This window comes from Mauremys reevesii, linkage group 19 (assembly GCF_016161935.1).
Source record: "Mauremys reevesii isolate NIE-2019 linkage group 19, ASM1616193v1, whole genome shotgun sequence".
NCBI classification, from domain to species: domain Eukaryota; kingdom Metazoa; phylum Chordata; order Testudines; family Geoemydidae; genus Mauremys; species Mauremys reevesii.
This window is the reverse complement of record NC_052641.1, coordinates 509,193-533,233: the sequence shown is the minus strand read 5'-3', so window position 1 is coordinate 533,233 and position 24,041 is coordinate 509,193. Positions and strand designations below refer to the sequence as shown.

The 24,041-nt window shown below is 49.6% G+C and overlaps 1 long non-coding RNA gene across 1 annotated transcript; it reads left to right on the top strand.

Moving 5' to 3' along the window:
* The first annotated feature begins 2,301 nt into the window (after window positions 1-2,301).
* LOC120386979 lies at window positions 2,302-4,257 on the top strand. Its single transcript, XR_005589992.1, has 3 exons — window positions 2,302-2,338; window positions 2,836-2,931; window positions 4,195-4,257. It is a non-coding gene; the product is annotated as an uncharacterized LOC120386979 (long non-coding RNA).
* The last annotated feature ends 19,784 nt before the right edge of the window (window positions 4,258-24,041 follow it).

Below are 24,041 nucleotides of genomic sequence, written 5' to 3'. Positions count from 1 at the left end.
GCTGCTCCCCACTCAGTTCCAGGATGGAGCGGTGGAAGCGGATGCTGAGGAGGAAGGCTGGGCAGGTGGCTCTGGAGCCAGTAGGGAGCAGTGTCCGTCTTGCCCAGGAGGAGAGTGGCCCCTCTGTCCCCGCGGGCGGGGAAGAGGCCAGTGGGCAGGCAAAGCGGAGAAGCTCCCTGACCTTCTGGAGGAAGAGGAAAAGACCAGCTCCCTTAGCAGGCCCTGAGGCACCTTCTGGTCCCAAATGGAGGTGGCCCCGGGTGATGCTATGTAGGAGGGACCCAGGCGAGGGCAGGAGCCGGGCAAGGTGGCTCTGCGGCTTCCTTTCCAGGAAGCAGAGGAGCCAGGAGCCCAGCCCCAGGGCCCAGCAGGAGCTATCCACCAGCCTGGCCACCGAGGAGCCCCCAGCCAACCGAGCAGGAGCTGGGCGGCTCCGGCATGGGGACCGGCAGCTCTGCCTACTCCTGAGGGGCCAGCACCTCCTCTGTGGGGTCTGACAGCCCTGAGGCTGAAGGCTCCCTCTGTGCAGGTGAGGGGAGACCCAGGGGACAGGGGGAAGGATGGGGGCAGTAGGGGACTAATAACACCCTGTACCCATTGGGTCACCAAGACGCCAGGACTGAGACATGGGAGCCCCACTAACACCAGTGGGGGTGGCACAGCTGCACCCTGTAGCAGGGGATGCTGGGCAGAGTCCGGGGAGCTCCAGCCTCCCCTGATGAGGTTGGGGGGGGGGCTGATGGCCACGGGGCCCTGAGGCTGATGGGCCTGAGGGTGTCTCTGGGAGGGGCAGGGTGCAGCCCTCTGTGCCATGGGGCTCCTTGTTGAGGATGGGGGACATTGAGCCATTTCTCTACACTGCATCCCCCCAGTGGCAGCAGGGATTGTCCTTTCTCCTGCTCTCCCTGGTGCAGAGACCCCAGTGCCCAGCAGCAGTGGGCTGAGGAGGAGGAAGAAGAGAAGGAGGAGGAGGAGGTGTCCCCTGAACAAGACACCATCAGGGTCATCCAGGAGCACCTCCAGGGCAGAGCTGAGGTACAAAAATCTTACAGCTGCGCTGCCCCTGAGTCTGCCCTGCCCCTTCTTCCATCCCCACCCACACAGGGGGGTCTTGTCCCAGAGAATCCATCACCCCCAATGGGGGGAACTGCTCCCTTGTTACCTGGCACCCCAAAGTGGGGGCATTTGTCTCACGCAGGCCAAGGTGTCCGCTCCCCACAGACACTGTCCCAGTTACAACCCCAGTCTGTGCAGGGCGACACTGGTTTCGGGAAGCGGGGCGGCTTTCCCTGTCCAACTCCATGGGGTTCCTGAGCCATGGAGCTGGTGTAGGTGGGTTGGGGAGGTCCCTACCTAACTGTCTCTCTCTCTCCCCCCACCCCACTCCTAGTTGATGGCCAAACAGCTCCGCTTCCTCCGTAGTGTCCCACGTCTGTGCTTCTTGGCACAGCAGCAGGGGCTGAACACTCTGGAGCCCCACATCTCCAAAGCGGCCCTCGTGGAGAGCATTGCGGTGAGTGGGACCCCGTGTCTGGCCCCTGGGGCGAGGGACCCAGAAACGAGAGAAAGAGTTGGTGGGGCCAGAGGGGGAAGCAGAGGACAGTGGTTCCTGTGGCTGAGGGCTGGGGAGCAGGGAAGGGAGAGCTTCTGACACCAATCGGGAGCTGGCAGTGGGGGAATTGTAAGGCCGGAGGGGCGGGGGAAGGAAGTTTGATGGATGGGAGGAATGGGGGGCCCAGCTGGTTGGGGTTGGGAGTGACACTGGCTGTTTCTGCAGAGCACTTTGGCCTCCTCCCTGGAAAGTGCCTGTGGGTCTGCGGGGCCTGAGTCTCACATGCAAATTTATCTTCTTGGGGTCTCTCAGGAGCTGATTGAAAATCTGCCCATGGTGCCAGAGCCAACCTCCATCATCTCCAGCTCCATGGCTGCAGTTTGCAGCCTCAGGTACCAGGACCGTCCCATCCAGCTGCCTTAACCCTGGTGCTGATCGGGTCTGGAGCCGGGAGTCCCAGATCTTCTCCGGCCTAGATTACCCCCAGCTGTGGCTGTTCCCATCCCCCAGCAGAGGAGGTGGGAACGTCTCCACTTTCCTGGCTGGGGGGTGATTTCACTCCAGGAACGTTACAGCGGCCGTAGGGAGGGGATCACTGCGGGGGAGGGGGTCATGGCCATGGCAGTGCCAGCGCCACTCCGGTGCCGCCAAGGATAACACGGGCTCTTCTCTCCCCGCAGCAAACTGAAGCCGCTGCTTGCCCTGGAGCTGGAATCACGCCTCCTGTGGGCTCTTCTTTGCACCATCTTCACGATGGGCACTGGGCAGGATACCACCCACTTCCAGGTAGGTCACGATCCTACTTCCCTGTCCCAGGAGCAGGAGCCGCCTCTGGTCCCTGCTCCCTTGGTTTGATGGAGCTGCTGAGAATAGGGGAGGAGTGAGCAGACCTGGGAACAGGCCCGAGACAAACTGGCAGGGAGGGCCCCTTCCCTCCAGGGGGGATTGTATTACCCCTCTGTGGCTGATCCCAGCCTTCCCTCTCCTCATTCTGTGTTCTGCTGCCTGGACTCTCCCGGGGATCCTTCTTCCCACCCATTGCAGTTTGGCTGGTCCCTAGTCTGCTGGGTACCAGCCCCTGCACAGAGAACTGCTAAGGCCAAGGATTGAGGAGCCAGCAGGCATCCGACTAGGAACTCTTGCCAAGTGTCCTTGGAATGATGTGAATGGGAGAGGCCAGGATGTGCCTTTGGGTCTGGCCAGGGCTCTCAGAGAACCCCCCTGGTCCCGTGACTGGTGTAGCCCCATGTCCCATGACTGACGGGTGTTCCCGCTTCTTGCAGGCTCTGCACAACACCTATTTACAGAGGCTGGACGCCATGGTCGGGTGCCTGCTCACTGAGACCCCCACCCCAGCTAAGCTGCAGCACCTCTTGGAGGTGAGTAGAATGGGCCGGTCTGGGGCGGAATTTCCCTTAACCCCGTCAGGGGCTGCAAAGGAGAGACTAGAAGAGTCCTGTTCCGTTGTGTCCTCCCAGCTTGGACCCAAGCCGCCCCACGTTCCCAGAGCTGTCAGTGCAGTGCAATGTTGGGACCCTTACGCCTCCTGGGGCGGGGGCGCAGGGGAGCAGAGGGAAGGAGCTGGGACTCTCAGCCAGAGCTCTGCACGGTTGCATTAAGCACTAACAGTGAAAACCAGGCCTGGCTGGGGCCTGAGAGACTGAAACCAACACCTGTGAGATGCAGGACATGGGACCCTGAGAAAAGTCACTGGCTCCTTTCTAGGAGACCCTGAGATACAGGAGGAGCCTCAGGAATCAGCTCTTCTGTCCTAGGGACACTGCAGTTCCTGTCCTCACGGCCACTCCATCCATCCTACCAAGGCTTCTGCAGCTGGGGTCTGGGGTCCAGGACATGTGCCTTGATCCTGACGTGCTGTTCATGGATCAGAGCACATGATCTGAGGGTTCAGAGCAAATAGACCAGCCCCAAGACCGACCATTGTCCCAGCCTGGCGAGACAATGACAGCTTGTGCCCAGTGGAGGACAGGACCAAACAGCTCAGCTTCCGCCATGCTGTCCCACGTCTGTGCTTCTTGGCACAGCAGCAGGGGCTGGACACTCTGGAGCCCCACTTCTCCAAAGTGGCCACGCCATCAGGGGCTCATTCACCTGCACATCTACCAAAGTGATCTATGCCATCATGTGCCAGCAATGCCTCTCTGCCATAGGTACATTGGCCAAACTGGACAGTCTCTATGCAAAAGAATAAATGGACACAAATCTGACATCAGGAATCATAACATTCAAAACCCAGTAGGAGAACACTTCAGCCTCTCTAACCACTCAGTGACAGACTTGAAGGTGGCAATTTTGCAACAAAAAAACTTCAAAAACAGACTCCAAAGAGAGACTGCTGAACTTGAATTAATATGCAAATTAGATAAAATTAACTTAGTTTTAAACAGAGACTGGGAATGGTTGGGTCATTGCACTAATTGAATCTATTTCTCCACGTTAAGTGTCCTCACACCTTCTGTGGGTCATCTTGATTATCACTTCAAAGGTTTTTTTCTCCTGCTGATGATTGCTCATCTCAGTTGATTGGCCTCTTAGAGTTGGTATGGCTACTTCCACCTTTTCATGGTCTCTGTATGTATAAATATCTTCTTTCTGTGTTCCATTCTATGCATCCGCTGAAGTGAGCTGTTAGCAGTGAGTGGCCCATCGAACGGACACTTAATTCACAATGGACCATGGGAGGCTCCCATCTACACTGAACGGACTTTTCTGTGAATGTTCTATCTGACGTATCCTGCAAAGTATCCATCCTGCAATGACTGAGCAAAATGGGGCATGGACAGGGACTTGCCCATGTGACTCCAAGCTCCCATCTTTCACCTGTGATTTTCCACTAGCTGTGCTGAGGACTTTGAAACAATGGGTTTCCCTTCATATGGCAGAAGTTAAAAGAGGCCCTGGAAACATCTCCACTGTGCCTCTAGCCTGCTCCAGCCTCTTTCCTGCTCAAACATCTGGACTATGGACTTATACTAATGGGAGCATCTAACCAAGGGAGAGGCACTTCCAGTGACTTGGAAGCACCCAAAGACTTATCAAGCCAGCAGTTTATTCTATCACTGCTATAAGCCTGAACCAAGAACTTTGCAATTATTGTATTTGATTCCTTTAACCAATTTTAATTCTCACCTTTCTTTCTTTCTTTCTTTCTTTCTTTCTTTCTTTCTTTCTTTCTTTCTTTCTTTCTATAAATAAACCTTTAGCATTTAGATACTGAAGGATTGGCATCAATGTGATTTTGGGGAAATATCTAAGTTATATATTGACCTGGGTGGGCGGCTGGTCCTGTGAGATCAGATATAGCCTCTTAGGGTATGTCTTCACTCCCGCCAGATCGGCGGGTAGCAATCGATTTCTCGGAGTTCGATATATCGCGTCTCATCTAGATGCGATATCGAACCCCGAACACGCTCCCGTCGACTCCGGAACTCCACCAGAGTGAGTGGCGGTAGCGGAGTCGACGGGGGAGCCGTGGACGTCGATCCCGCGCCGTGAGGACGGGTAAGTAATTCTAGCTAAGGTACTTCGACTTCAGCTACGCTATTCACGTAGCTGAAGTTGCGTACCTTAGATCGACCCCCCCCACCTAGTGTAGACCAGGCCTTAGTTGAAGACATTGATTTTAAAGAACCACTCATTTCTCAGTCTAGTGTTTTTGGTGGTAATACAAGGACTGGAATTCCCAAGGAAACTGCTTTCATGACTTCTTGTTAGCTGGTGTGGTGAAGCAGAAGTTTCCTTTGCAGGTTGAAGGGAAAGGACGGACATTACTCATCTAATCGTAATCACACTGAGACGCTGAAGGAAGCAGAGCGAGGATGTGCTACTAGCAGTAATCCAGCCCAATGGGGAGGAGTTAAATATAAAGAAGAGGGTCATGTGGAGAACAGGGTTTGCTCTCAGAGCTTTGGAGAGAAAAGAAATCTGCCACTTTTTCTCTGTGAACTCCGTTTGCTTTTCTTGTTCCTTTCCGTTACAGTAAAGATACAGAGAATGGAAGTGGTTAAACTTCTCCCGAGGCAATGAATCACTTGGCTTGGTTTCCTCTCATCATTGCCAGTGCAGACAGGAGGGACAGGATTTGTTTTAAACGAGTCATGGACAGTTGATATTTTCATTGTTTTCTTTCTAAGCATTTAGCTTTGGGGTCAGCCTCAGAGCCCAGTTAGTACTGAGGAGAATTAATCATTAAATGGCAAAACCCTTCCTTAATGCAGAGTTAAGATTGGCTGGAGCAATATCAGCCCCTTGCAGAACCTCTGCAGCCGCAAAACTCAAACTTCTGAAAAGCAGGAGACGCAGTTACAGTTGCCTGCACCACCTTCATCCTGTCCTCTGTCAGCAGCGTCCCTTTAACACACACACATTTACTCTACCAACACCCTGCTGGCTGAAATTTACAAACTGTTCACTACCTTTTACAGCCCTTCCAACCAGAGCTCCAACCCCATCTTGGCCTGACAAGGCCCAACCCCTGGGCAAATCAGACTGGGGTAAGGATTGGGCAGGGCCATGAGAGTGGCTGCAGAGCAAGACCCCTGACCCCTACTCAGATCAGCCCCACCTCACTGATCTCTCCTCACTCAGACACACTGCACCTCCCCAAATTCCTGAAAGCCTGGGTAGGGGAGCTTATTTTCCCTTGTGATGGTCTGAGCTCTCCCTCCCCACCCGGCCGCAGCTGGAGCTAAGATAGATGCCCCCTCCATTGCTCCCCTTTGGGAAACACAGTGTTAATTTAACAAATCTGATAAGGCTCAGACGTCCAATGTCTGATCTCCGTTCACATTCTCCACAGTTCCAGCCCTTGTTGCTTATTGAAAGAAATGACTCAATATCCCAGTTTCATGTTTTATTAACATGAACAAATACAACCAAGAACATACATTGCTAAGGCTAAACGACTAGCTAATGAAAGGTTAAACAATACAGTGATAAAGTTCAGGTCAAATCAGTAAATCAACAAGTTAACTAGGATATTGCGTTGGAATCAAGTCATCAATTTAGTCAAACCATCAGAAGAATACAGCAGAAAATCAACCCTTATAAATCCTAGAACAGCAACCCAAGGAGGCAGGTGCATATTTAGTGGTACCAAAACCCCAATCAGAGGTTTTCACCCCGGCAGTGCATCCCAAATTTGGAGAGCTGAACATTTCAATACCGAAACCAAATTATTGCTTATATTTAGCCCACAGCCTCAAAGTGAATTAGTTTTCTCCTTAGATTTCACTATTGCATCACTAATAATAGAAAAAGGAAAATAAATGGCAAAGATTATGAGGTTGGATCTCTGCAGCTCTTTGGCTTTGGAGTCACATGGAGCAGGACCTGTAGCTGCAGTTGAGGAACCAGGTACTGGCATAGCTGGCCCAGCACTTCGGGCTAGCAGGCTTTTCAGGTACAGGAGACTAGTGCAGGCTGCACAGCCTGTCACTGTTGTGCTTCAGTCCCCAGAGGATCAGTCCTGGGATCCTGGAAGTCAGTCTCCCTTAGATGACTTACATAAGAACACAAGACAGGTCATACTAGGTCAAACCAATGGGCCATCTAGCCCAGTGTGCTGCCTGAGTGACCAGTGCCAGATGCTTCAGAGAGAATGAACAGAACACGCTTGTTGAGCTGAAAGCTGAAGGACTCCCACCCTTACCTTTTACTTTATCGTTGTAGATTCCAGCTTACCCCATCTTACCACACCTCCTGCGAGGTGTCTGGGCAAATCAGGTGTGAACCAATCCTTCGATACAGACATGTCCCACTCTAGATGAAGTGAGGCAGAGTTTGGGCCAACGTCAGTTTGGAACAGCCCGACTGAGCCCGGCAGTTTTCTCAAAGTATCTGCTGCCGTAAACCGCATGCAGAGTGGACGTGTGAACCCCAAAGGTATCAAACGTGAAAGAAACAAAGGCCAGTTACGGGAGTTTCCATGGCCAGGCCTGAGGGTAAGCAGCTGGGCTCTAACAGCTGCCTCCTCAAAAGGAAAAACGGTCTCAGCACCCATAAAAATAACTGGTTGCAAAAATCAATCATCCTGCATCCATCACCATTTTAAATTCTGACCTCTTCCGCCCGATGTCTCTTTGTTTAGCAAACAAGCAAATTGGGGACTCTGTGGCTGTTACCCTCTAACTCGGTAGAAGGTTACACATCTTGACTCAAGCAATTTTCCTCTTCACAGAATATTTATTTTAAAGTTTATCAAAATAAATTCCATTTGAAAGAGAAATAATTACAGTCTACACTGGGGCTCTATTTTCATACATGCTATTTCTCCCACATGTTCCCCCGCTCTAATTCCTTTGGAGTGAGGTTTTACTTTTCAGGATTAGCCACCATTTCCAATATAGTAGGAGGGGCGGGGAGAGAACTAGAAGAAAACCTGAATTATATAGTAACACTGAAAGTTATCACATAATCAGCCTCTTACTTTACACTAATTAACTTCATGTTTAATTTCATTGTCACTGGTAACAACTTATTCAAAGATTACAAAATATAAACCTATAGGGCAGTTTTCTCTTAATTCCCATTTCCACCATTGAGTTTTGTGTGAAGTCACATTCTACAATAACCTAGGAGCCTTCCATTTATGTGAGTTCATTTCGCCCTGGGTCTTCTTCCTTAAGTGTAGGTGGAAGGGCTCTCACGCTACGTGGGAAGGCTGCATCATGAGAAAAAACACCTGTGTTCTATTATCACATTTTCTAATCTTTCAGAGTAGCAACAGGTGGAGAAGTGATACAAATGCATAAGACTTAATAGCAAAACTAAGAGACCAAACCACAGAGTCAGGACTCAGCATTCATGTATCCTGCAGTCTGAACTTGGAATCTGATACATTCCCTCATTAACTACCATAATTTGCCCAGCATGGAACTGCTTCTTGTCCAAAAAGGCAGCCAGATTGGGACCCATAGGCATGGATTGGCTCTGAAGCAATCAGATGTTTCTCTCTGTGCTTCATGAAACTTTGGATCCAAATGGTAAAAGACAGTTGTTCCCAATTTAATAATGGCATCCTTTAGGAGTGAGACCAATGCCACTTAACTAGGGAGCAGCATTCTCAAAATAGTTTACCTGGGCCACAGGTCACCATAGCTTCCATCACTGGGGCAAAAATCAACCACTAGTACATGCGATTTCTACCTGAGTCCTTGTCAAATCTTTGACTTTTCTTGGAGTAATTTTATACTTCTCTGGTGTAGAATTCTTCACCAAGCACATAAAAGATCAGTAGCAATAGTGAAGTATAACTCCTCCCCTCCCCCAAATATGCCCTTTATTTCTTTAATCTGGTGGCACAGATTTAAATTAGGGACTAAATTCAGGTGTGGCTTAGAATCCTTGTAAAACACCAAATGTCAGGTATCTATGGAAAATAGGTCTCTTTCTGCAGCTATATCACATTCAACACGGATTTCATTTTCTACATATTTGCAGCATCCCCCAGGGGTGACTGAACAGAAACATCACTTCCATTTTCCTCTTCCCTACCTAGATGGGAATTGCATTTCCCAAATAACAGGCAACCCGCACCTGATTAGGAAGGAGATCTCTTCACGAGCAACCTCCTGCAGAGCCTGGGCCACAACTGCTTTGGGGCCAAATGCATGGGTATCTTATAGTCTCATAGAGTTTAAGGTCAGAAGGGACCATTATGATCATCTAGTCTGACCTCCTGCACAATGCAGGCCACAGAATCTCACCCACCCACTCCTGTAACAACCCCCTAACCTTAGTTCCAAGTCATTTACCAGGAATCTTCTTCACAGCCCTTTAGAAAATATATTGACCTTCCCAACTGAATGGTTTGGATGGTGATAGGAAGCCCTCTGACTTACCTAGCTTCTTCTGTTGTTAGAGAGGGTGAAGTGACATTTTCCCTATCCCTGCCCTGTTCATAGAATATCAGGGTTAGAAGGGACCTCAAGAGGTCATTGAATTCAACCCCCCTGCTCAAAGCAGGACCAATCCCCAGATTTTTGCCCCAAATCGTCCCTTCAAAGGCTGAACTCGCAACCCTAGGTTTAGCAGGCCAATGCTCAAACCACTGAGCTCTCTCTCCCAGTTCCATCTCTTTGTTATAGTTCAATATATTTTAAGTGAGAAAAGTGGTAGTAACAATTTGTTCTCCAGCACAACCTGAAGCAACATCAGAGCAACTGGGAACGAAACAATTTGTTGATGACTAACAATTGCTTTGAAATGGGGGAACAGTATAACCGTGATGCTCAGGGTTTGTTTAGACTAGGAAAAGTGATGGAGTTTAGGTCAGGTCAAAGGGAAAGCTAATGCCAACCACTGCACCTGGGCTGCAGCTGCACTACAACTATAACTGTCTTTTTACACCAAGGTCACTAACTTGAGCAGCCAATGCCATGTGCAGCCCTAGTGGATGGAAGGCCCAGGTAGTTTTTGCCTCAGTGTAGCTTGTTGGGATCAAACCTCTCTCTCCCCCCACCTGGAGCTGATGAACATTCCTAGCTGGAGGGACACACTCCTACGACTCAAAAGGAAAAAAGTTGATAGAAAAGAATGCAGGATTGACCCCAAAGAAGGGTCAGCTGCAAAAGGCAGAAGCAGGCAACCCATCTGCAGGAGCTGAGAGACCACGGTGAAGATGATGTGAAGATCACTTTGTGGGAATTAACAAATGTGATTTAAAAAAAAAATATTTGGCCAACCCTAGTCAAGGCATTTATTACAGTTCTCTCTCATGTGAATTTTCTGATGTCTAATAAGGCTTGAGCTCTGATTGAAGGTTTTCCTTCCTTCCTGGTCTACACTACGAGTTTATTTCGAATATAGCAGCGTTTTAAACCAAATTAACGCTGCACCCGTCCACACAATGAAATCCTTTATTTTGATATAAAGGGCTCTTAATATCGATAGCTGCACTCCTCCTGATGAGGAGTAGCGCTGAAATCGGTTTTGCCATTTCGAATTAGAGTTAGTGAGGCTGCAATCTAACGGTATTGGCCTCCGAGCTATCCCACAGTGCACCATTGTGACCGCTCTGGACAGCAATCTGAACTCGGATGCACTGGCCAAGTAGATAGGAAAAGCCCCAGGAACTTTTGAATTTAATTTCCTATTTGCCCAGCGTGGAGCACTGATCAGCACAGGTGACCATTCAGTCCCAGAATCAAAAAAGAGCTCCATCATGGACCGTACGGAGATACTGAATCTGATCTCTGTATGGGGAGATGAATCTATTCTACGAGAACTCCGTTCCAAAAGACAAAATGCCAAAACATTTGAAAAAATCTCCAAGGCCATGATGGACAGAGGCCACAACAGGAACTCGGCCCAGTGCTGCGTGAAACTTAAGGAGCTGAGACAAGCGTAACAGAAAGCCAAAGAATGAAATGGACGCTCACGGAGGGAGGAGCGACTGACGACTGTAGCTATCCCACAGTTCCCGCACTGTCCGAAAACCATTTGAATTCTTGGCTGAGCTTCCAAAGCCTGAAGGGTCAAAAACATTGTTGCAGGTGGTTCAGGGTATATGTCATCAGCCCCCCAACTCTCCTCTGTGAAACCAAGGGAAAAAATTATTTCCGCCTTTTTTCAATGTCACCGTATGTCTACTGGATGCTGCTGGCAGATGCGGTGCTGCAGCGCTACACAGCAGCATCCCCTTCCCTTCCCTTCCCTTCCCTTGCAGATGGTGCAGCATGACTGATCTCCGTCATCGTCGTCCCTGATTGCTCCTGGCCGGCCTCGGTGAGGTCGGCCGGGGGCGCCTGGGCGAAAATGAGAATGATTCCCCAGGTCATTCTCTTCTTTAAGTTTTGTCTCCTGGAGATTCACTCCTGCCTGGAATATCATAGCAGCTGGAGGCTGCCCTCCCCTCCCTCCTTTGATCTCTGCTTGCAGAGGCAATAAAGTCAGTGTTGTTTCAAATTCATGCATTCTTTATTACTTCATCACACAAATGGGGGATAACTACCACGGTAGCCCAGGAGGGGTGGGGGAGGAGGGAAGCAATGGGTGGCGTTGTTGCAGGGCACCCCCTAGAATGGCATGCAGCTCATCATTTCTGTGGGATATCTGGGGCTCTGATCTGGAGCGGCCATTTGCCTCTCTGGTTTTTTAGTAGGCTTGCCTGATATTCTAGGCAGGACTGACTCTCCCTTTAGACAAAACTTGAAGAAGAGAATGACCTCGGGAGTCATTCCCATTTTTGTCCATGCACCCCCGGCTGACCTCACCGAGGCCGGCCAGGAGCACCCATGACAGCAGCAGACGGTACAGTATGACTGGTAACAGTCATTGTCAACTTGCAATGCAGCAGACGGTACAGTAGAGCTGGTCACCCTCTTGGCTAATTTGCAAAAGGCAAGGGGATGATGCTGTGTAGCGCTGCAGTACCGCATCTGTTAGCAACATCCAGTAGACATACGGTGACAGTGAAAAAAGGCTGAATGGGCTCCATGGTTGCCGTGCTATGGCATCTGCCTGGGCAATCCAGGGAAAAGGGTGTGAAATAATTGTCTGCCATTGCTTTCACGGAGGGAGGATTGTCTGATGACATTTACCCAGAATCACCTGCGACACTGTTTTTGCCCCATCATTCATTGGTATCTCAACCCAGAATTCCAATGGGCAGAGGAGACTATGGGAACTATGGGATAGCTACGCACATTGCAACGCTCCAGAATTCGACGCTAGCTTCGGTACATGGATGCACACCGCTGAATTAATGTGCTTAGTGTGGCCACGTGCACTCGACTTTATACAATGTTTCCAAAAATCGGTCTCTGTAAAATCGGAATAATCCAGTAGTGTAGACATACCCCATGTGGATTTTCTGATGTTTAATAAGGTTTGAGCTCTGATTGAAACTTTTCCCACACTCAGAGCATGTGTAGGGTCTCTCTCCTGTGTGGATTTTCTGATGTGCAATCAGGGTAGAGTTCTGATTGAAGCTTTCCCGCACTCTGAGCATATGTGGGGCTTCTCTCCTGTGTGGATTCTCTTATGTGAGATGAGGGCTGAACGATGAATGAAGTGTTTCCCACACTCAGAGCATCCATGAGGTTTCTCACCTGTGTGGATTCTCCTATGTTTGATAAGGTTTGAGCTCTGATTGAAGCTTTTCCCGCAATCAGCGCAGGTGTAAGGCGTCTCTCCTGGGTGGATTCTATGATGTGAGATGAGGTTGAACTATCAATGAAGCGTTTCCCACACTCAGAGCATTCATAAGGTTTCTTGCCCGTGTGGATTGTCTGATGTGTGGTAAGGTGTGGCCTCTGACTGAAGTGTTTCCCACACTCAGAGCATCCATAAGGTTTCTCACCTGTGTGGATTCTCCGATGTGTGATCAGGGCAGAGCTCCGAATGAAGCTTTTCCCGCACTCAGAGCACATGTAGGGTTTCTCTCCAGTGTGGGTTCTCCAATGTGTGAGAAGAGTTGAGCTCCGATTGAAGCTTTTCCCACACTTATGGCATCTGTAGCGTGTCTCTTCCAGGTTGATTCTCTTGCATGTAATAAGGTCTGAGTGGCTACTGAAGTTTTCCTCTGGCCTGTGCTGAGTCTCACAGTCTTTTGCTTTTTCTGGGAGTGCACAACTCCGTAAACATTCCCTTTGGATCTTCCTGATAATGTTCCACGTGGTTCTACTTGTTCAGCATCTTCCTGCTGGGGTTTCTCCTCCTCATTCTCACTCACCATCCCATCACCTGATGGCAGATAGAGACAATCCAGACATAGGTCACTCCCTATGCTGGAGAGAAAGGAATCTCAGAGAGAGGAATGGAAAAGGGATGAACAAACCAAAATATGTGCAGGAGAGATCAAACCTATCAGGATCTGATTTTTCCCAAATCCTTCCCCAGAGGAGAGAGGAAGGGATCAGTTTTGGTCTGTATCTCATGAGATCATTCAGGAGAAAGTGAGATTGGGGAGGGACCTGTTTCCAGTTGTCAGTCAGAATAGATGGGAAGCCTTGAGTGACATCTGCCATAATGGTTCCACATCTGCAGAGAACAATCCTGAACTTGGAGAGCTCACAAGGTCTTTGTAGGGTATTTGTATTTGTCCAATCTTCCACTTCTTGTAAGCTGTTTTTGTGTTTTCACTGTTAAGCCAAGCTGGTCGCCTGCCATATTTACTTTTCTTCCTACACATCGGGATGGTTTGTTCCTGCAACCTCAATAAGGATTCTTTAAAATACTTTTTAAAGTATTTCCTCGACTCCTTTCCCCGTCATGTTATTCTCCCAGGATCCTGCCCATCAGCTTCCCGAGGAGTCAAAGTCTGCTTTTCTGAAGTCCAGGATCTCTGTTCTACTGCTCTCCTTTCTTCCTTGTGTCAGGATCCTGAACTCGACCATCTCATGGTCACTGCCTTCCAGGTTCCCATCCACTATTGCTTCCTCTACTATTTCTTCCTGAAGCGGTTGATTTGGGGTGCGGCGGGGCAGACCAGGGAAAAGGTGGGGTGGTGCTTTGGTGAAGAGGTGGAGTGGGGAGGGGCCTGAGGCAGAGCAGGAGTTTAGCACCCAATGGCCAGACAGGAAGATGGTGCCTACTGAGGGGATGGACAAAGGACTGATAGACTCATAGAAGATGAGGGTTGGAAGGGGCCTCAGGAGGTCATCCAGTCCAACCCCCTGCCCATGGCAGGACCAACACCAACTAAATCATCCCGGCCAGGGTTTTGTCAATCCGGGCCTTCAAAACCTCTAAGGAAGGAGATTCCACCACCTCCCTAGGGAACCCATCCCAGTGCTTCACCACCCTCCTAGTGAAATAGTGTTTCCTAATATCCAACCTAGACTTCCCACACTGCAACTTGATATCATTGCTCCTTGTTCTGTCATCTGCCGCCACTGAGAACAGCTGAGCTCCATCCTCTTCGGACCCCCGCCCCCCTTTCAGGTAGCTGAAGGCTAGGGTTACCAGATATCCCGATTTTATAGGGATAGTCCCGATTTTTGGGTCCTTTTCTTGTATAGGCTCCTATTACCCCCCACCCCGTCCCGATTTTTCACATTTGCTGTCTGGTCACCCTATTGAAGGCTGCTATTAAATCCCCCCTCGCTGTCCTCTTCTGCAGACTAAATAAGCTCCAGCCCCCTGGTCATTTTCCTTGTCGTCAGCTGGACCCTCTCCAATTTGTCCACACCCTTTCTGTAGTGGGTTGGCCCCAAACCGGACGCAATACTCCAGATGTCCAGATATGGCCTCACCAGTGCCCAATAGAGCGGAATAATCACCTCCCTCGATCTGCTGGCAATGCTCCTACTAACGCAGCCCAATATGCCGCTAGGCTTCTTGGCAAGAAGGGCACACTGCTGACTCATAGCCGGCTTCTCGCCCACTGTAATCCTCAGCTCTCGTTGACCAGCCCCAGGGCTGACCCATGAGTCCGTGGGGGAGGGGTGGAGGAGAGGAGGCCACGGTGAGTGGTGAGGACCCCAGAGAGGGGGGTGCAGTGGAGGAGAGGGGGGACTCAGCCAGGCAGCAGTGGGCGATGGGGGATGGGAGAAGGGGGGAAGCAGATACAGGAGGAGATGGAGCACAGGCTGGGCACCAGGGCCCAGGCATCCAGGGCCTGGTTGGCGGCAGCTGTGCCAGGGGCCCCACCTATTTACCAACCGCCTGTGCTTCCACTGAGGATCTCCAGAGTGTCAATGTTCCCGGAGCTCGCCTTCCTGACAGGCCTGAGCAACCAGAGCTTGTCCCTAGACCACTCCCAGCCTCCCGGGGAGCGTATGGACCCAAACAGGCTGGAGACAAGTTATCGCAGAAATCACTGGGGACTCGGGAGCATCTTCAGCTGTGGAGGGTGACACACCCCACAGGAGCTGAATTTCTGACTCAGGGCTGAGCAGTGCAGGGTGGATGCACAGCACAGCTGTGAGGCTGTTTGATGCGATCGATGCACCCAAGTCGGTTTAGTGGGGGTCTAGTGAAGACCCACTAAATTGACAGCAGAGTGCTCTCCGGGCGACTCTGGGACTACACCGGGAATGACAGGAGTAAGGTAAGTCTCCCGTCGGCCCAGCACAGTGTAGACACAGCAGTAAGTCGACCTAAGCTATGTCGAATCCAGCTGTGTTAGTCCCGTAGCTGGAGCAGCGTCACTTAGGACGACTTACTGCAGAAGGATGGACACAGCCTGAGGCCTGAGTTTCCACTGCAGTCTGGATGCTCAAACACCAGCTTGGCAACACAAGTCACCAAGCCCAGGCCATGCAAAGACAGGCTCAGTGTGCAGTGTGGACACTCCTTCAGATAAGCCCAGGAGTGTCACATGAGGAAATCAATCCTTTCGTTGGACTTTCTGGTAGAAGAGCCCAGTGATGTTGCAGCTCCCCGACCGTCAGTGACACAAACAGCGCTCCAGCAACTGAGCTCTAGGGCTCGCTGCTGAAAGAAAAGCTTCATGAGTGACAAAAGGCAAAGGGAGGTGCTGGTCTTTGGCCAAGGGCAGGGAGCCCACCCTCCAACACAGACCATTTCCTCGTTGTCTGTCTGTGCTGGGGCAGGAGCAATAACACGGCCTCCTGCTTTTGCTATTGCAGAGAGTCGGTTCTGACGGTCTCCTCAAACACAGGGTGCGGAACAGGCCTCAGACCTGACTGGGTGTAAAGAAGAACTACGCAGCTAGACTGAGCCAGCTGGGAATTCAGATGTGCCCCTTTCCTGGAGGGATGGACTGACCTGTGAGGGGCTGGAACCAGAGCTACCAATGTTTAACTTGCACTCGTTCGCATCTTTCCTGTGAGTGCCGTCACTGTAGGTTAAATACTCCAGCCCCAGGCTCCCCGCCAGCTCTCCTTGTGATTGGATTCTGTACAGCAGGGGTGCAGGGAACCAACAGGTGCATCTGACTCCTTGGTGAGGTTTTGCGTGCAAGGTGTGTGTGTGAGTCTTTGTGTGTCGGAAGCATGAGTGTGGCACTGTCACTGAACTGGGAGAGGGCGACGGTGGTGGGAGAGAGACAGTGGAAGAATAAAGGGGCAGCGATGGGCATAATGATGATGATTGTGTTGTGTTTCATTCCTTAGATCTGGTGCCACTGCCTGTCCCTTTAGCCTTGTAGTTTACCAAGAGTAAAACTAAATATCTGTTCAGATACAAGGAGTGTCTGTGTCCATTCCTGTTAGCTGCACAGGGGTTTGACGTTGCTGCTTTCAATCCTCCGGCTCTGCCAGGATAAGGAACAATTCAGGCCGTAATTGAACTGAAGGAGGAGATGATATTCTGACAGGAGGGACGGCGCCTCTCAAAGGTGTTTGGCAGGCAGCCTCCTTCCCAGGTCTGAACCGACAACACCCAGTTGAAAGGGACCCTCCCCAGCCCTCCTCAGCCCGGTGAAAACGAGCGAGTGAGTGAGCGTGGGGGAGAGCGAGCGACGGAGGGAGATGGATTGAGTGGGCCGGGACCTCGGTGAAGGGGCAGGATGAGGGTGTTCGGTTTTGTGGGGTCAGAAAGTTGGCAACCCCAGATCCAGGGGAAACAACTCAAACACCCAAGGAGTCTGGCCAGGGCAGGACATCAGCTTTGAGGGGACGGGTGGGTGTGGCAGTGAAATCACAAAGGCCTTTTGCAGGAACTCGGCCTATTGGGCAAAGGTGGTGGGGAGGGGGTGACCTCACAAAGAGATCCCGACATCAGCCGGGCAGGACAGAGGTGCAGGGCCAGGCCAGTCTCTGAGACCTACCGGCTTTGCTGCCGCAAGTCACCTTCGCGAGGTCTCTCCTCGAGGGCTGAGAGAGAATTAGGATTCAGAGTTGTGAGCATGTGAGCATGAGGAGGAACCTCTGTGGAGTTTTCTCCTTTCCTACCATGGATTGCGGGAGGTCCTCACCAAAAGGTGTGTCTGGGTTTGAGAGTGATCCCCTCTGATGGTGTCCTGGGCCATCCTTTGGGACATCTGGTGAGACCCCTCAGCCTCCTGCCCCTCAGAGTCTCAGTGCTGATTGGCTGAGCAGGGAGCTATCGACACCAAGGAGACTCAGGTCAGTTTGGTCTCTTTTCAAATCAGGCAAATAAGTCACAACCAATCCAATGTATGGAATTAATCTTGCTGCTTCTCTCCATTAATTGTCTCTTGGCAGGTCTTGATTTTCAATAATGTCCTAGGTCTTCTAAAATACTTGCTGAATAATTACTATGAACCACTGTTGGTCTCTAGCTCACTTGAGGGCACTTTATTCTGATCACTCAATGTGTGAAATTCAAGATGTGAGAGAGAGGCTGAAAGTCAGGAGCAGTGTTTCCTCTAATTTGTTATGTCCATGTGTGGAATGAATTTTGTTTTGGGCACAAATATGGAGGTGAGGTGTGACACAACACCTGCATATTGCTCTCCTTACAAAATTCATTCTGCACATGGATGGTGTGTGGCAGGGGTGAGGCTGAAAGGTTTGGAGTGTGGGAGGCTCGGGGGTTGGGGCGCAGTGATGTGAGGGCTCCGGCTGGGGGTGCAGGCTCTGGAGTGGGGCTAGCGATGAGGGTCTCAGCATTGGAGCAGAGGGTAGGGGCGCAGGGGTGAGGGCTCTGGGGTGGGGCTGGGAATGAGGAGATTGGGGAGCAGGTTGCCCCAGGGAGAAAGAACTGCCCCTCCAGCCCTCTCTCCCACAGCAGCTCAGGGCCAGCTGAGAGGGCACCTGTCTCCAAGCCGCAGCAGCGCCGGTGGTGCTGGCTTGGGACTGAGGGAGGCGACAGGATTTATTTTTCCGAAGTCAAAAGGAGGAAGGGATATAGTTATGCTTCAGTATTTACCTCATAAACTTATTCCTGTCTAACCTACAGGACACTATGGGAATAAGACACTATGTCATGTAGTGACATCACAAGAGCAGAGGATGTGAGAACTACAGCAACTGAGAGGGTGGGGGATTTAGAGTCGGATTGTTTCAAAAGTTGCATTTGTCGGCTGACATTTAACAGCAACGCTTAGCTAACACAATGGAGAAAGGAATTCTCTGCTAAAGATTCAACTTGCCCCTTTGGCCAACTCTGCCCCTTCCCTGACCGGAGTGTGCTCAGAACACCTCTCCCGCCAGCCTCCCCCCCCCCCCCCACAAGCCCACAGCTGGGCACCCAGCACAAAGCAAGGGAGGGGGTTGCTTGGCTTGTTTTACTTTTTACTTTTCAAAAGGCTTTTTAAAAAGCATTTTCTGCCCCTGTTCCCCATGGTGAGGAAGCAGATGGTTTGTTAAACAAAAGTTAAACAAAAGTTAAAAGGTAGAGTGACTAAAATGAAATCCCTGCAAGTTGTATGGGCCCTTTTTAAAGACACCATAATAGAGGCCCAACTTCAATGTATACCCCAAATGAAGAAACACAGTAAAAGAACTAAAAAAGAGCCATCGTGGCTTAACAACCATGTAAAAGAAGCAGTGAGAGATAAAAAGACTTCCTTTAAAAAGTGGACGTCAAATCCTAGTGAGGCAAATAGAAAGGAGCATAAACACTGCCAACTTAAGTGCAAGAGTGTAATAAGAAAAGCCAAAGAGGAGATTGAAGAACGGCTAGCCAAAAACTCCAAAGGTAATAACAAAATGTTTTTTAAGTACATCAGAAGCAGGAAGCCTGCTAAACAACCAGTGGGGCCCCTTGACGATCAAAATACAAAAGGAGCGCTTGCCCCATGCTTCGGAGGAAGGCGAAAAACCTCCAGGGCCACTGCCAATCTACCCTGGAGGAAAATTCCTTCCCAACCCCAAAATGGCGGTCAGCTCAACCCCGATCATGCGGGCAAGACTCTCCAGCCATACCCTCTGGAAAAAGGCTAACAATATCCTATCATTGACCCATTGTACTAATTACCAGTGTGTCACTTAATTGACCTATTGACTAAGCCCGTTATCCTATCATACCATCTCCTCCATAAACTTATCTAGCTTAATCTTAAAGTCATGGAGGTCCTTCGCCCCACTGTTTCCTTCGGCAGCCTGTTCCAGAATTGCACTCCTCTGATGGTTAGAAACCTTCATCTAATTTCAAGCCTAAATTTCCTGACTGACAATTTATATCCGTTTGTCCTCATGTCCACATTAGCACTGAGTTGAATTAATTCCTCTCCTTCCCTGGTATTTATCCCTCTGATATATTTAAAGAGTGCAATCATATCTCCTCTTATCCTTCTTTTGGTTAAGGAAAATCAACCGAGCTCCTCAAGTCTCCTTTTGTACGACAGGCTTTCCATTCCTCGGATCATTCTAGTGGCCCTTCTTTGTACCCGTTCCAGTTTGAATTCATCCTTCTTAAACATGGGAGACCAAAACTGCACACAATACTCCAAATGAGGTCTCACCAACGCCTTATATAATGGGACTAGCACCTCCTTATCTCTACTAGAAATACCTCGCCTAATGCATCCCAAGACCGCATTAGCTTTTTTAACGGCCACATCACATTGCCTACTCATAGTCATCCTACGATCAACCAGGACTCCTAGGTCCTTCTCCTCCTCCGTTACTTCCAACTGATGCGTCCCCAGCTTATAACTAAAGTTCTTGTTAGTCATCCCTAAATGCATAACCTTACACTTCTCACTATTGAATTTCATCCTGTTACTAATACTCCAGTTTACAAGGTCATCCAAATCTCCCTGGAGGATATCCCGATCCTTTCCGAATTGGCAATACCTCCCAACTTTGTGTCATCCGCAAACTTTATCAGCCCACTCCTACTTTTGGTTCCGAGGTCAGCGATAAATAGATTGAATAAAATCGGACCCAAAACCGAACCTTGAGGAACTCCACTGGTAACCCCCCTCCAACCCGACAGTTCACCCTTCAATACGACCCTCTGAAGTCTCCCCTTTAACCAGCTCCTTATCCACCTCTGGATTTTCATTTCGATACCCATCTTTTCCAATTTAACCAGTAATTCCCCATGCGGTACCGTATCAAACGCCTTACTGAAATCAAGATATATTAGATACAACCGCATTTTCCTTGTCTAAAAAATCTGTTACTTTCTCAAAGAAGGAGATCAGGTTGGTTTGGCACGATCTACCTTTCGTAAAACCATGCTGTAATTTGTTCTTGGTTCAGGCTTGTAGCAGTGATGGAATAAACTGCAGGTTCAAATCAAGTCTCTGGAGTACATCCACAACTGGGATGGGCCATTCAGTCCTTTGTACAGAGCTTCAGTTTGTAGCAAAGTCCCTCCAGAGGTAGGAAGCAGGACTGAAGACAAGATGGAGATGAGGCGTCAGTCTTTTATAGTCTCTTGCCATGTGGTCTTTGCTTTCTTTGTCCCAAGGACACTCTATCCAGCACGTGACATCGAAAAACCTTAGAGTTCTGTCCATAGGCAGGTCCCTGCACACCTTGCTGAGCCACAAGGCATATCTGCCTTCTCTCAATGGGTCAGTTGTATAGCTGATGGTCCTTAATGGGCCATCAAGCCGGCTAGGCAGAGCTGACACCAATTTGTCTGGCTGGGGTGTTCCCCAGAAGCATAGCACAAGTTGGAAATACAGGCAGCATAGAGCCAATATTCATAATGTCAACTACAAAAATGATACATATCTAGAGATAGCATAATTATAATCAGCCAATCATAACCTCTCCATAGACCCTTTATGTGACCACCTTTATACAATATTGGCTGCAAATATAGAACAGTGGTTGGAACGGTGATCTATACAGTTACAGATTATGTCAAGAACGTCACAGGAGGTGACATGGTATCAGTGAGACTGATACTGGAATACTGCCTCCAGTTTTGGTGTCCTCATTTGAAAACGATGGTGGGAAATTGGAGTTGAGGCAGCAAAGAGCCACCAAATGTTCTGAGGGCTGGAGAAAATGCCTTCTAGTGAGCTATTGAAAGAGCTCAACCTGTTTAGCTTCTCAAAAGAAGATTGAAAGGTGACTTCATTGAAATGTTGAAGTGCCTTACTGGAGAGAAAAGATTGGCTATTAAAGGGCTCTTTAATGTAGCAGAGAAAGACATAAAAAAACCAAATGGCTGGAAGGTGAAAAGAGACAAATTCATATTACAATTAATGCACAAATATTCAACAGCGAGGATGATTCTCCACAGGAACAAGCTACCAAGGAAAGTGGTGGATTCTCCGTCTCGTGACGTCATTTCATGAAGACTAGAGGCCTTTCTTGAATGTGTTTACCCCGAAAGTAGCTAGTGTGTCATACAGGAAGCCTGTGATATGCAGGTGTCAGATTAGATGCTCTAATGGTCTCTTCTGGCCATAAAGTCGACTTATTTCTTTAGAACTGAATGTAGCATTGGGAGCAGCAGCGTCTGATGTTTTCCTGTCTAGCCGTCTTGCTTCCTAGAACGAATGCTCCTTGAGTGGGGTGATCCACAGGGAGTAGCTCAAACCTCCAAAGTGCCTGGCCGGGGCAGGACATTAGCCCAGCAAGGGAGGGGTGTGGCAGTGACATCACAAAGGCCTTTTGCAGGACCTCAGACTATTGGCCAAAGGTGGTGGGAGGTGGTGACCTCACAGAGAGATGCTGACATCAGCCAGGCAGGACAGGGGCGAGGGGCCAGGGAAACCTCAGAGACCCTGTGGCTTTGCTTCAGCAAGTCTCCTTCTCCAGGTCTCTCTTTGAGGACTGGGGGAGTATTGGGGTTCACTTACCTGAGCGCCAGGAGGAACCTCTTTCGAGTTTTCTCCTTCCCTTTTAGTGATTTTACTTGAAAACAGCCGACCCTGTTTAGAAGGTAAGAGCCTCCTCGAGGTTTGAAACTGTTCAGTCTGATCCATCTGGTGACAGTTGAATTCATGGGAAACATGATCTTAAGGAGGCAGAATTTTATTCCAAACCTGGGATCTTGTCCCTTAGAATCACTGAGGACATTAGGGTTTGTCCTTTTTGTTTCACCTTTTCCTCCATCCATCCATCCCTCCTTTCTCTTCCTCTCTTGCTTCTTTTGTCCTTTCTCCTGTTCCCCTCCTAACACCAGGAGAGGGTGTGTGTGTGTGTGTGTGTGTGTGTGTGTGTGTGTGTTATGGGGAGTGATCGGCAGCTCTCACTGTGGGAGGTCCACCCCAAACTGTGGAGCTGCAGTAGTGCTGGGGCAGTGATCCCCGCCAGTGACCTGGGCCATCCTTTGAGCTCTCTGGTGAGACCCCTCAGCCTCCCATCCTCAGTCTCTACCCTGATTGGCTGAGCAGGGGGTTAATGACAGGGAGGAGACTCAAGGCCTTTTTGTTCTCTTTTAAGACCAAGTAAATAAGTCATAACCACTTATATGTTTGATGGATTTTGCTGCTTCTCTGCATTAATTTTCTCTGAGCAGTTCATGATTCTCTCTAACATTGCAGTTCTCCTAAAATACTGGCTGAATAATTACTGTGCATACTTGTTCCTCTGGAGCTCATCTGAGAGCACTTTATTGAGGTCATTCAATGTATGTAATTCAAAATCCGATGGTTAATTTGACAATCAGGGCTCTGGGTCCTATTCCCAATTCAGACATTGACTGGCTGTGTGACCTAAGACAAGTCAATTTTCCTTTCTCAGCCTGAGCGTCTCCCTCTTTCAAGTAGGGGTAATAATGATCCGCTCCTACCTACCTCAACACACTCACTCTTCCCCAGCACACACACACACTGTCTCTCCCCACACACAAACAGTCTCCACACTGCAGCTGAAAAGCAGCTGGCAATGTAGTAGGATGACCCTGGAACAATGGGATAGAGAAACCTGCATCACTGAAAGTGCAGCCACTATGGTATTATAGGCCAGCTTCCTAAAGCTTCAGCCTCAACCACTTAACACTGGGGCCTGTCTACACTCTGGTTCTGTTCTCACTGAAGGATCATTACCAATTATTCGCTCAGACCAGCTTACCCAGCACCCTCACTGCTGTGCAGCTCTGGATGTGTGGCCATGGCTGAACAGCAAGAATTCCTGCCCATTTCTCTTCTGGCTGGAGCATGGTTTGTGGTTAATGATGTTGCTGTAGATTGTTTGCTTCCTGCCTTGGCAATGCAGACAGTCCCTTTTCCCAACATATCTCCAGAACATCAGTCCCTGGCTGGGTCTCCTGGGCAGAGGAAAACATCCCTTGTTTGGTGTTGCAAAGGGGATCGTGCATAGCTGAGATGTCTCTCGGTTTGGATCAAAGGGGAATGTTGGATGGAATATATCACACAACCCTCCCTGCTCCCCAGAGCCCCATGGGGAGAATGTAGAGAAGGGGGAGTCATTCCTCCCTGCACTCCCAGAAGAGTTGCTAGGACTCCTTCCTGCCAGCTACTCATCCCTGGATTCATGCTTAGCTCCTAGGATCTTTCTGCTCCAAAGGCTCCATAGTCCTGGGGTGGGAGGGTGTCACTGCACAGTCTGAAAAACAAGGAGGTTTCTGGAATTGAAGGAAGGAGCAGAAAACGGAGAGGAAAGAAACAGAGAGAAAACGCCTCGTCTCTCGCCCCTCCCCCTGCCTCCCCCATCAAGAAATGTTACCAAGGACCAGCGTTAGGGGAAATAGTGTCCTGGGCAAAACTTGTACTTTGGCAAAG